Raw genomic sequence first — 11195 nt, 5'->3', positions numbered from 1 at the left:
CTCTTCCCTATATTTCATAGAAAGCCTGTTAATAAATTGAGACAACTTGTTCTAGTGCAAGTAATTGTATTTTGTGAGCAGCACTTGGTAATTAGCTACTTGCTTCTGGAGGCTGGTTGACAGGTAGACCCTATGTCTAAATAAGACTTGCTTTATGGGGTCTTTCTCTGGCATATTTTGGGAGGTGTTTGCTGTCTGGATTTCTCTTGAACAGGTGCTAGAAGAAGAGATCCTGGCAATTGGTAAGACTAGAAGGATTCTAATCTCTTGAGACTTGTTACCTTCTTTCTGCATGCTTGGATGTGGCTAGACTCTATGCTGGAGTCTACCACAGGTCTCTGTTAGGTTTCAACTGTCCCTGATTTATAAGCATGGAGAGTCTACCAGGCATGGAAGATACAGAATGTCCAGCAGTTATGATTTATCTTTCACCACCTCTAAGTGTATGTCAAGAGCCACTGCAATGCATTTAATAAGATAATGGAACATCTTAAAATTGTCAGCCAGAGAAGACATTTAGAGTTTCACTGCCTCATCAGAGGAGAATGAGGAAATTACAGCCAACGTTAATTGTTCTCTCATAGCTGTCTGATCATTGTTGCTCTCCTCATCTTGTGTCTCTAGTATGTAAGGCTGTACTAACTGACCTGGCCAAGTAGGTCCATATTACCTCTTGGGAGAAAGATATATAGTCCTGTAAGGTGGGGGGCAGTAGCTACTGGCTTTCAGGTAAGGGGTAGCACACCCCAGGATGTCCAGTAGGCCCACGGTTAATAGGCATATGGATACTGGTGGACATAGAGGAGGATACCAGGGGAGCTGTTCTCTGAGAACCCTGCCTTTTCCTACTAAGAGCAAGCCTTGGAGAGCCTCCCAAATTCACATTGTGATCCCCATGGAGGTGAGGGTGAGTCGGAGATGAATCCCTACTGTACACCTACGGGGAGGATGAGAAGGAATACACCTCCTCCAGAGGTGGGGCTACGCTTTCAGATGTATAAAGGCATTCTAATGTCTCTACTGGAGAAGGGGATGGAGTCAGTACTACTGATGCCTCCCTTGTCTGCAGTACTTAGGTTTCGGAGAATGGTGGTCTAGCCAGCACCACTTTCAATAAAGCCAACAAAGATGACTCCAGGTCCAGAAGAGCTAAATCACTCAGTACCATCCATGTTCTAGGTATCATTAAGAACGGTAGCAAAGAGACTGGTGCCGAGGAGTCTGTGCTGGAGGAACAATGTTCCCTGTATTTAGTGGGTACCACAAGTACCTGTTCAACAGTCAGTTTTGGGGAGCCAGAGGAAAGTTTGTCAGGCCAATGGCTGCACTTGGACTGGTCAGTCCAAAAGGTGTCTGATCCTTGCCTATTCATGTCTAGATTTTGCAGGCATCAAGGGTGACCTACATCTCAGCTCGACTCTGGAGTAGTGTTCATTCCTACCCCTTTCTGAAGCTGTCATCAAAGAGATCAAAGCTGATGACTGGAATCTCTTGTTGCCCTGGAGCTCAGCATGGAATCTTGACTCACCAAGGCTCTCACTGAAAGGGACTGGATGGAAGACTGAGCCTTCCAAAAAGGTCCATGTCCAAAAAGGCCTTCATGGAGCACTCAAGGAGGCATAATTTCAGGTGGACTTCCTGGTCCTTATGCATCTGTTTGGAATATGAGCAGCTGATGGAGCAATGCTCTGGTGTATGTTCCTTGCCTAAACAAAAAAGACACCTACAGTGCCCATCATTTAGAGGCATTGCAGACTCACAAGAATAGCAAGTTTTAAATCCTGGAGATTTTGTTTATGCCATTGCAGTTGGAGCCCCTGTAGGGTGTGTGTGTGTATGTGTGTGGGTTCCCATGCCTATTAACTGATTAAAAGGGTTTTTTTAATGCTAACAAACAAAATCAAACTAATTATCTACAGTAACAACTAAAGAGTAACTAACAATTAATAGGATAGCATTTATTGCTAGGAAAGCAGGTGAACACTACAAAGGTTTTCTCTTGTTGCCATGAGCAATAAGGAGGAGCTGAGGAATGGTTGGGCCTGCTCCGCCCAGTATGCCTTCCACTGGGGTGTGTATGTGTGTGTAAGGATACCTAGGGCGCAGCTGAGGCCCCAACATACACTGCTGGCAAAATAATCTGATCTCTTGTGCACAGGAAACTATGTGGACAATCACTTGAAAAGGTATTTGCTCTCTTCATGGACTGTAGTCCATTGGTTGTGTTTGATCAGGGAACTTTTGAGGGTGTCTCTCCTGAGGCCCATCATTTTTGACTCAGACTCTTGTGAGTCTTAATTGCTTAAATCAAGTGTGACCTAGCTGTGGTGTCATTTACTGGCTTTCCCAATGACTTGTTTACCACATTAAACAGATCCATCTCTCTTCTCTTTCTCAAAACTGGAATGTTTGCCAATTTGTTCCTTAATTGTTAGTATGTCAGATTTTACATAGATTTTTTTCTAGTAAAATTTTTCACAATTAAAATGCTCATCTATACTGAATTAAGAACTTGTGTATTGTGAGAACACACAAACAAAATTGATGAGTAAATTAGTTGGTGCTATTTTTGTAAACACTACCATAGAATCATAGAATCATAGAATATCAGGGTTGGAAGGGACCTCAAGAGGTCATCTAGTCCAACCCCCTGCTCAAAGCAGGACCAATTCCCAACTAAATCATCCCAGCCAGGGCTTTGTCAAGCCGGGCCTTAAAAACCTCCAAGGAAGGAGACTCCACCACCTCCCTAGGTAACGCATTCCAGTGTTTCACCACCCTCTTAGTGAAATAGTTTTTCCTGATATCCAACCTGGACCTCCCCCACTGCAACTTGAGACCATTGCTCCTTGTTCTGTCATCTGCCACCACTGAGAACAGCCGAGCTCCATCCTCTTTGAAACCCCCCTTCAGGTAGTTGAAGGCTGCTATCAAATCCCCCCTCATTCTTCTCTTCTGGAGACTAAACAATCCCAGTTCCCTCAGCCTCTCCTCGTAAGTCATGTGCTCCAGACCTCTAATCATTTTTGTTGCCCTCCGCTGGACTCTTTCCAATTTTTCCACATCCTTCTTGTAGTGTGGGGCCCAAAACTGGACACAGTATTCCAGATGAGGCCTCACCAATGTCAAATAAAGGGGAACGATCACATTCCTCCATCTGCTGGCAATGCCCCTACTTATACAGCCCAAAATGGCCAGTTAGCCTTCTTGGCAACAAGAGCACACTGTTAACTCATATCCAGCTTCTCGTCCACTGTGACCCCTAGGTCCTTTTCTGCAGAACTGCTACCTAGCCATTCGGTCCCTAGTCTGTAGCAGTGCATGGGATTCTTCCGTCCTAAGTGCAGGACTCTGCACTTGTGCTTGTTGAACCTCATCAGGTTTTTTTTGGCCCAATCCTCTAATTTGTCTAGGTCCCTCTGTATCCGATCCCTACCCTCTAGTGTATCTACCACACCTCCTAGTTTAGTGTCATCTGCAAACTTGCTGAGAGTGCAGTCTGTCCTATAGGTTCCTAACTCCACTGACCCAGTAAAGTAGGCTGTACTCTGCTTCCCTAAACCAGGGTAGTATGAAAAGGATGGGACATTGATAGCTTTTAGTTAATAAAAGATTCCTGCCTCACTTCCCCTCCCTTGGATATGTAATAGCACATTCAAATTAGTTTAGTTGTTCAAAAGGCTTTAATGTACATAATGACCTCAACAACCTATTAAAAGTCAGACTCATAGGGGTGTTTGCTTACCAAGAGCCAAATTCATACCTAGTGTAGATCTACTATAGTCCCTGTAGTTACATTATGGATGAATTTGGCCCCACAGACAGTCTTGTAATTTGTAATAGTCTTGTATTCTGCTTGCTTGACCATAATGGAAGTCCTAGGAGAAATCTAATAAGATACTAAAATGTATTTTGAATTTTCTAAGTAAAATTTCAGAAAAATGCTAACTTTTGCAGAGGAATATCCTTAAAATGCTCCCTTCTTGAAATGTTGCTTGATAGTTTCACTTTTGGGGGGGTTCTCTGACTAAAAGAAAGTTCCCACAAACTAGATTTCTCCCATCTCAGATACAGGCCACTTCTGAAGTCTCAAAGTAAAATACAAAGAGTTGTTCACATGATCTAACTGACTTCTGCCAAGAAAAGCCATTGGAACAAGGCACAGCTGCTTCTGCAGCAGAGCTGCAAGCTCCTATTCTGACAGCTTGGGTTGCAACTCTTTCTCTCTTACACTGTTCTAGCCACTATTAATAGCAAGGAGCCAAGAGAATGGAAATACAAGTTGTCAGAGACCAGAACCTTATAACTTTGCTATAGAGACAGATACTCCCTCAGACCAGTCTCCTGAGGGTTGTCTCTCTCTCCAACAGAAGTTGGTACAATGAAAGACATTGCCTCCCCCACCTTGTCTCTCCAATCTCCTGAGGTTCATTTTAGAATGAAGCTCATCCTAAATTCTAAGTTTTTTTTGCTGAATATATTTAATGTGTTATCATTTTTATGTGAATTCAAAATAAGTTTGAGAAATGCACTTTTCAACTTATTGGCTCAAAAAAAAAAAAAAAAAAGAAAGAAAAAGAGAGAGACTTGTGTTAACTATTACATCAGCCATGGCCAGTGTTCAGTGCACAACATGGAGTATTTATTCACCTGAAAGCTCAGAGGTAAAGCCAAATGCATTTGGCTGAAATCGCCTGATTAGAGAATGGTTTTCTCAGCTAAAAATGGTCACTCCTTTATTGATGTTGCATAACAGCTAATGATAGTTTTTAGGCTGTATCAAGTACTAATATGGTTGTTTAAGGCTATAAATAAAGTAATATTTTTAGCCGAAAAAGCCTTACCCTGAGTGCCTGATGATTTTCCATCTGGAAATAGGATTACATTTGAGATCTAACAAGTTAATTAAATCATTGTACCTCAATGTCTTTTCTCCCAGCCTTAAGCAGCTGTAGTAATCTTCTTCCAGGGCCCCTCCCTACAAAGGCACCTCTTCCCAGACCAGGCAGTGACCTGATGCACCAGGAGTAACTACTATGAGACTTGCACTGAGTTTGAATACTGATAATACTTGCCCATGGGTCTATGTTGAATAAAAGTACACCAACATCACTGAACCATGTTTTAATCAAGTAGGACACTATCCAATTAGGTTCATGAATACAGTAAAATTAAAAAGCACAGCCAAAATCTAAAATGACCTGAAAAAGACAGAGCTGTAGGAAATTAAAGATTTGGTGTTAATAAATGGTAAGCACTATACATTCAGAAAGGAAACAAACAGAAACTGTACAGACTGAGGGAATATAACCAACCAGTTGTGCTCAGAGCATTAAGGAAACTGGATGAAAATAATCTCATTTTATTAATGTAGTCATACTAACCTTTTCATGTAAGAAAATGTTTAATTTGCTACAGGGAAAGCATGGAGTGAGGATCAATACATTATTATAAGTAAGTGGTTCATGTGGGAAAAAATGAGAACCAGTGCTTAAGAGCAATGAAGTTTGAGTTTGAAACAGAAGTATGAGTAAAATAACTGGAACTCTGAAGGACTTGTATAGCCAGGGTTGCCATATTCTTGTCCTACATCTCTAAAAGTTCTACATTAAAATTTAATGCAAGATATTCCTTTATCTTTCTGAATGAAAAGGGTTTTGTAAGTAAGATTTTATGCTAGTTGGAGACTTCCTAGAATACAACAACTTTTTGGATTTTTTTTTTTTTTTTACAGTTTACAAAGAAGTTTCACAAGTGGTAATTTGGGGAGTTGTAGCATCTGCCGCAAGGGGAGCAGAAGCAACAAGTCTTTTCCCTTTCTGAATCTTGTTTTTGTAAATGTGTTTGGGAGGGGGAGGAAAGGGGAGAAAATCTTTACAGTCTTCTATCTGGCACTTCATCAAAACTAGCTTTTAATGTGCTCCTATTTAGGGGCCCTGGCTTGTAGGGTTGCAGTTTCTGGATAAATGTAGCATGGGTGATACCTGCTGTGGTATAGTGGAGTTTCCCTTAGGGTGACTGAGTTTACTTGATATGTGGCTTAAATCTTCCTATATCTCACCATTGAATCCCATGCAGTTGCTCTGATCCTGCTTGGAAATCATAGAAGGGACCTCAGTAGGTCATCTAGTCCAGTCCCCTGCACTGAAGGCAGGCCTAAGTGTTATCTAGACCATTCCTGACAGGTGTTTGTCTAACCTGCTCTTAAAAACCTCCAATGATGGAGATTTCACAACCACTAGGCAACTTGTTCAAGTACTTAACTACCCTGACAGTTAGAAAGCTTTTCCTAATGTCCAACCTAAACCTCCCTTGCTGCAATTTAAACCCATTGCTTCTTGTCCTATTCTCAGAGATTAAGAAGAACAATTTTCACCTTTCTCCTTGTAACAACCTTTTATGTACTTGAAAACTGTTATTATGTTTACCCTGTCTTCTTTTCTCTGTACTAAACAAACCCATTTTTTTCAACCTTTCCTCACAGATCATGCTTTCTAGACTTCTAATCATTTTTGTTGCTCTCCTCTGAACTTTCTCCAATTTGTCCACATCTTTTCTGAAATATGGTGCACAGAACCTGACATGCTACTCCAATTGAGGCCATATCAGCATGGAGTAGAGTGGAAGAATTACTTCTCACGTCTTGTCTACAACAGTCCTGCTGATACATTCCAGAAAGATTGCTTTTTTTGCAACAGTGTTACACTATTGACTCATATTTATATTGTGATCCCCGATGACCCCTAGATCCCCTTCCACAGTACTCCTTCCTAGGGAATCATTTCCCATTTTGTATGTGTGCAATTGATTGTTCATTCCTTGGTGAAGTACTGTGCATTTGTCCTTACTGAATTTCATTCTATTTACTTCAGTCAATGTATCCAGTTTGAACAGATCATTTTGAATTTTAATCCTATCCTCCAAAGCACTTGCAACCCCTCTGAGCTTGGTATTGTCTTCAAACTTTAAGTGTACTCTATATATTATCTTAATCATTTATGCATATATTGAACAGAATTGGACCCATGACCCCACTTGATATGCCCTTCCAGCTTGACTGTGAACCACTGATAACTTCTCTCTGAGAATGGTTTCCAACCAATTATGCACCCACTTTATAGCAGCTCTATCTAGGCTATATTTCCCTAATTTGTTTGAGGAGATCATGTGAGACAGTATCAAAAGCCTTACTGAAATCAAGATATACCACATCTACTGCTTCCCCCCATCCACAAGGCTTGTTACCCTGTCAAACAAAGCTATTAGGTTAGTTTGACATGATTTGTTCTTGATAAATGCATGCTGTTACTTATCATCTTATATTCTAGGTTTTCGCAAATTGATTGCTTGATTATTTTCTCCATTATCTTTCTGAATTCTTAAATTGAGCTGAGTGATCTGTAACCCCCCAGCTTGTCATTATAGATTGGCACTATATTTGCCCGCTTGCAGGCCTCTGGATTCTCTCTCATAGGGTTACCATATTTCAACAATCAAAAAAGAGGATGGGAGGAGCCCCGCCCCTGTCCTGCCCTAGCCCCGCCCCTTCCACTCCCTCCCACTTCCTGCCCCCTCAGAACTCCCAACCCTCCCCCCCACGCCTTGTCCCCTGACTGCCCCCTCCTGGGACCCCTGCCCCTAACTGCCCCCCAGGACTCCACCCTCTACCTAAGCCTCCCTGCTCCTTGTCCCCTGACTGCTCCCTCCTGAGACCTTCCCCACATCCTAACTGGCCCCCTAGGACTCTACCCCCTACCTGTCCCCTGACTGCCCCAACCCTTATCCACACCCCCACCCCCAGACAGACCCCTGGGACTCCCACGTCCCATCCAACCACTCCCCACCCCCTGACAGCACCCCCCAAAACTCCCGACCCATCTAAACCCCTCTGCTCCCTGTCCCCTGACTGCCCCCTCCTGGGACCCCTGCTCCTAACTGCCCTCCAGAACCCCACCCCCTACCTAAGCCTCCCTGTGCCTTGTCCCCTAACTGCCCCCTCCTGAGACCCCCCCACCTGTACTCTGACTGCCCAAAACCTTACACCCCCAACCCCCAGACAGCACCCCCCCGAACTCCTGACCCATCCAACCCTCCCCCTGCTCCCTGTCTCTTGACTACCCCCCCGAACCTCCCTGCCGCTTCTCTGACCCCCTGGCCCCCTTACTGTGCTGCAGAGCGGCGCGCTCGGCAGCGGGGGAGGGGAGCAGGGTCGGAGCTCCAGACTGCCGGAGGCCAAAGCAAACGGCCGGCTGGCGATCTGCGAATGCAGGGGGGAGGGGGAGGGAGGGAGGGAGAGAGAGGAGGGGAGTGGTGTCAACTTGCAGGGGAGAGGAGGGGGAAGTGGAGGAAGGGCTCAGGCTGCCGGAGCCCCGTGCGAGTGGCACGATCCGGCCGGCTGCCCTGTACGCCACGCACGCTCTGCATGGGGGGGGGGGGAAGTCCGGACATTGACAAATTCCCCCCGGATGCTATTTTTAACTGAAAAAAGCCGGACATGTCCGGGGGAATCCGGACGAACTGTAACCCTACTCTCTCATCTTGCATGAGTTTTCAAAGATAATAGCCAACAGCTCAGCTATCTCCTCAGTCAACCCCTTGAGTATTCTAAGATGTATTTCATCAGGCCCTGAACACTGATCAAGTTGCACTTGCAGTCACCACACTTGCCTGGGAGATAAAGCAGCCTGAACACCTTGACAGGGTGGTTGCTGCAGACAAAGTGGGGGTTGGCTACATGTCAGAGGGTTGAAGGAGTCTAGTCTCTATGGTGGATTAAGGTCATTACAGGCCAGGGGAAGGAGGACATGGCGCAGCTGAGAGAAGACGAGTGAGATGGGCAGGGAGTAGTGGCTGTAGGGAAGTACCCAACCGGTCCCCCAGCTCGATGTGGAGGTGGGTGCAGAGCGGGGCCATAGCTGGCACCTGGGCACCAGCTGGGTGAGAGGATTACGTGGCCCAGGCCCCTGGCAGAGCAAGGCTGAAGGAGGGGCAGGGCGGGACAGCCGTGTACACTCTAGAAGCAGCGAGGGAAGGGAAGCATGGGCCCTGGGCACAGCTGGGTGGCGCAGGAGGTGACAGGTAGAGAGCCGGGCGCTGCCGGCCTTACGCTCTCTCTCTCTCGGCTCTGTGCTGGCACTAGGGCGGGGCTCGCGGCAGCCGTTGGCCTTAGGTCTCCCCAACTGTTAGCTCGCGCTCTGTTTGCGACGCGCGCTCCCTCAAGCCGCCGCCATTCTCATCCGGGGCCTACGCGGGTAGGTGGCGCCCTATATCACGTGATGATGCGTGGCGGCGCGACCGCCATCTTGTGGTGTTAGGACTGAGGAATTGCTTCGGCTGTGAGAGAGTCTCCGTCCGGGATCTCAGGTAATTAACCCCGCCGGCTCTGGCTGGCTCCCCTGGGCGCCGGGCGGTGTCTGAGCCTTTCTCCTTCCCGCCCGGGACGTGTTCGTCCCGTACACGCGGCCCTGCTGCGGGAACGTGTATAGGCCGCTTTGGAAGCACCGGCCTCGCCTACAGTTACTGCCCAGGGAAAGGCCGGGGGGTTGGGATACGGAAGCTAGGGACGCTCGTGGCCTATGAGGAGCCGAGGTTGTTTGAAGTTGGCTTATGGGATATAGGCCTTTCCCGGAGCCTCTGCTTTTGGTCATTTCTCCCTTGGCTTCCGAGGACACTCTGGCGGCCTTACCCTGTCCTGTTCCCACCCCTTGGTGGCTCTGAGGGGTGGGGGCTTCATCCAAATGCCCCCTTGGCAGCGGGTCCTGACGTGGGTTGGGTGAGTGCTGCTGGACCGGAGCTTGTCAGGCAGCTGCGGGATTTCTCGGATTCTCCCGAGCCACCTGCGGTTCCTGCTAATTTCTTTTTTATCCTAACTCCTGTGAACTCTCCTCTCCCACCCCAACGGGACCGTCCCGTGTGCTGAGCGAGCCGTGGGCAGGTTCCGTTCGCACTGAAACCACACTCCCCTGAGCATGTCTGGCCTTGTCATATTGCAGACACTAGGAGAGAAGAGCTGGTTCAGGACTGAGGCCTTCCCCTCAGTGAGCTGGGTGTTAAAGGGAATAATCAGCAGCGTGTGAACATGGAGGCCTTGGCAGGCTGAAGAGCCCATTGATCAGGGTCATGTATGTTTGGTATTAATCCAAGACAAGTAGTCTCAATGTCAACAAAACACTCGCAGCACTTTCAAGCATGTATAACTGCAGTTTAAATCAAGACAAGTTTGAGGTCAAGGGGATCAATACAGATTGACATAGTTGGAGTAATCCCCCCCCCCCCCCCCCGACATTCTCCTGTGCCCATTACTTCCCATTACTTCAATACGTTGGCCTTGTTTTTTTGTTGTTACTTTTGCCATTATTTTTGCTGTCTGTATTTTGTTCTCTAAATTTTATATCTGAATTCTGCTTTTGTTGATTTTTTTTTAATTTAATCATTTTCAGCTCATCACCCTTTGCTTTCTTGCTTCAGGAGCTAGCTTGTGCCATTTTTTGAGAAGTGTTGCCTTTTCCACTATTCTACTCGTATTTATTGCCTTCTAACTTTTTATTAAAGATAAACATGTCTTTGAGTAGAATAGGTAATAGTTGGACATTATGATAATCTGGCTCTCTTCGACACAAAAACAGTTGTTATAGGAGTCAACCTAAGTTACCCAACTCCAGCTACATGAATAGGGTAGAGCGGGAGAGGGGAGAGTGACCCCCCAGTGGATTATTGGTAGTAGGGCTGGTAGGAGCATTAGTATAGAAAAGGCATTGGTGGTCGATAATTTGTCTAGACTTTGTCTAGCTCAGAGTTAGGGCTTGTCTCCGCTTACCATAGATCGACGCTGTGGTGATCGATCCACTGGGGTCTCTCTCCCCTTGACTCTGGTACTGCACCAGAACGAGAAGCATAAGATAAGGTGACGGAAGAGTTTCTCCTGTTGACCCAGTATGGTGTAGACACGACAATAAGTTGACCTAAAGTATGTCGACTCCAGCTACATTATTCATGTAGCTGGAGTTGGGTAACTTAGATTGACTTGGCCCCATAGTATAGACCTGCCCTTAGCCGATACTGTGGAAATAAGCCTGTGCCCTGTCAGTATGAGCAGGAGAATCCATGGAGGTGCAACAGTGGGAGAACTTTATATTTAAAAAAAAAAAAGTAGCATAGAGACACTGACCCAGTGAGGTAATTGGTGTCAGAGCTCT

The 11195-nt window shown here is 46.0% G+C and overlaps 1 protein-coding gene across 3 annotated transcripts in view; it reads left to right on the top strand.

Annotated features, from left to right (window-relative positions):
• Positions 1-9008: 9008 nt before the first annotated feature.
• The window catches only part of GIGYF2 (GRB10 interacting GYF protein 2), a 160835-nt gene continuing 158648 nt past the window's right edge, over positions 9009-11195 (top strand). For all 3 annotated transcript variants that reach the window (XM_065557013.1, XM_008174961.4, XM_008174958.4), the window contains exon 1: positions 9009-9363. The gene's annotated coding sequence lies outside the window, so the exon portion shown is untranslated. The remainder of the gene's footprint in view (positions 9364-11195) is intronic.

The sequence above is a fragment of the Chrysemys picta genome, chromosome 9 (assembly GCF_011386835.1).
Source record: "Chrysemys picta bellii isolate R12L10 chromosome 9, ASM1138683v2, whole genome shotgun sequence".
Taxonomy (NCBI): Eukaryota; Metazoa; Chordata; order Testudines; family Emydidae; genus Chrysemys; species Chrysemys picta.
The sequence above is the reverse complement of the archived record's forward strand: the minus strand, read 5'-3'. Positions and strand labels throughout refer to the sequence as shown.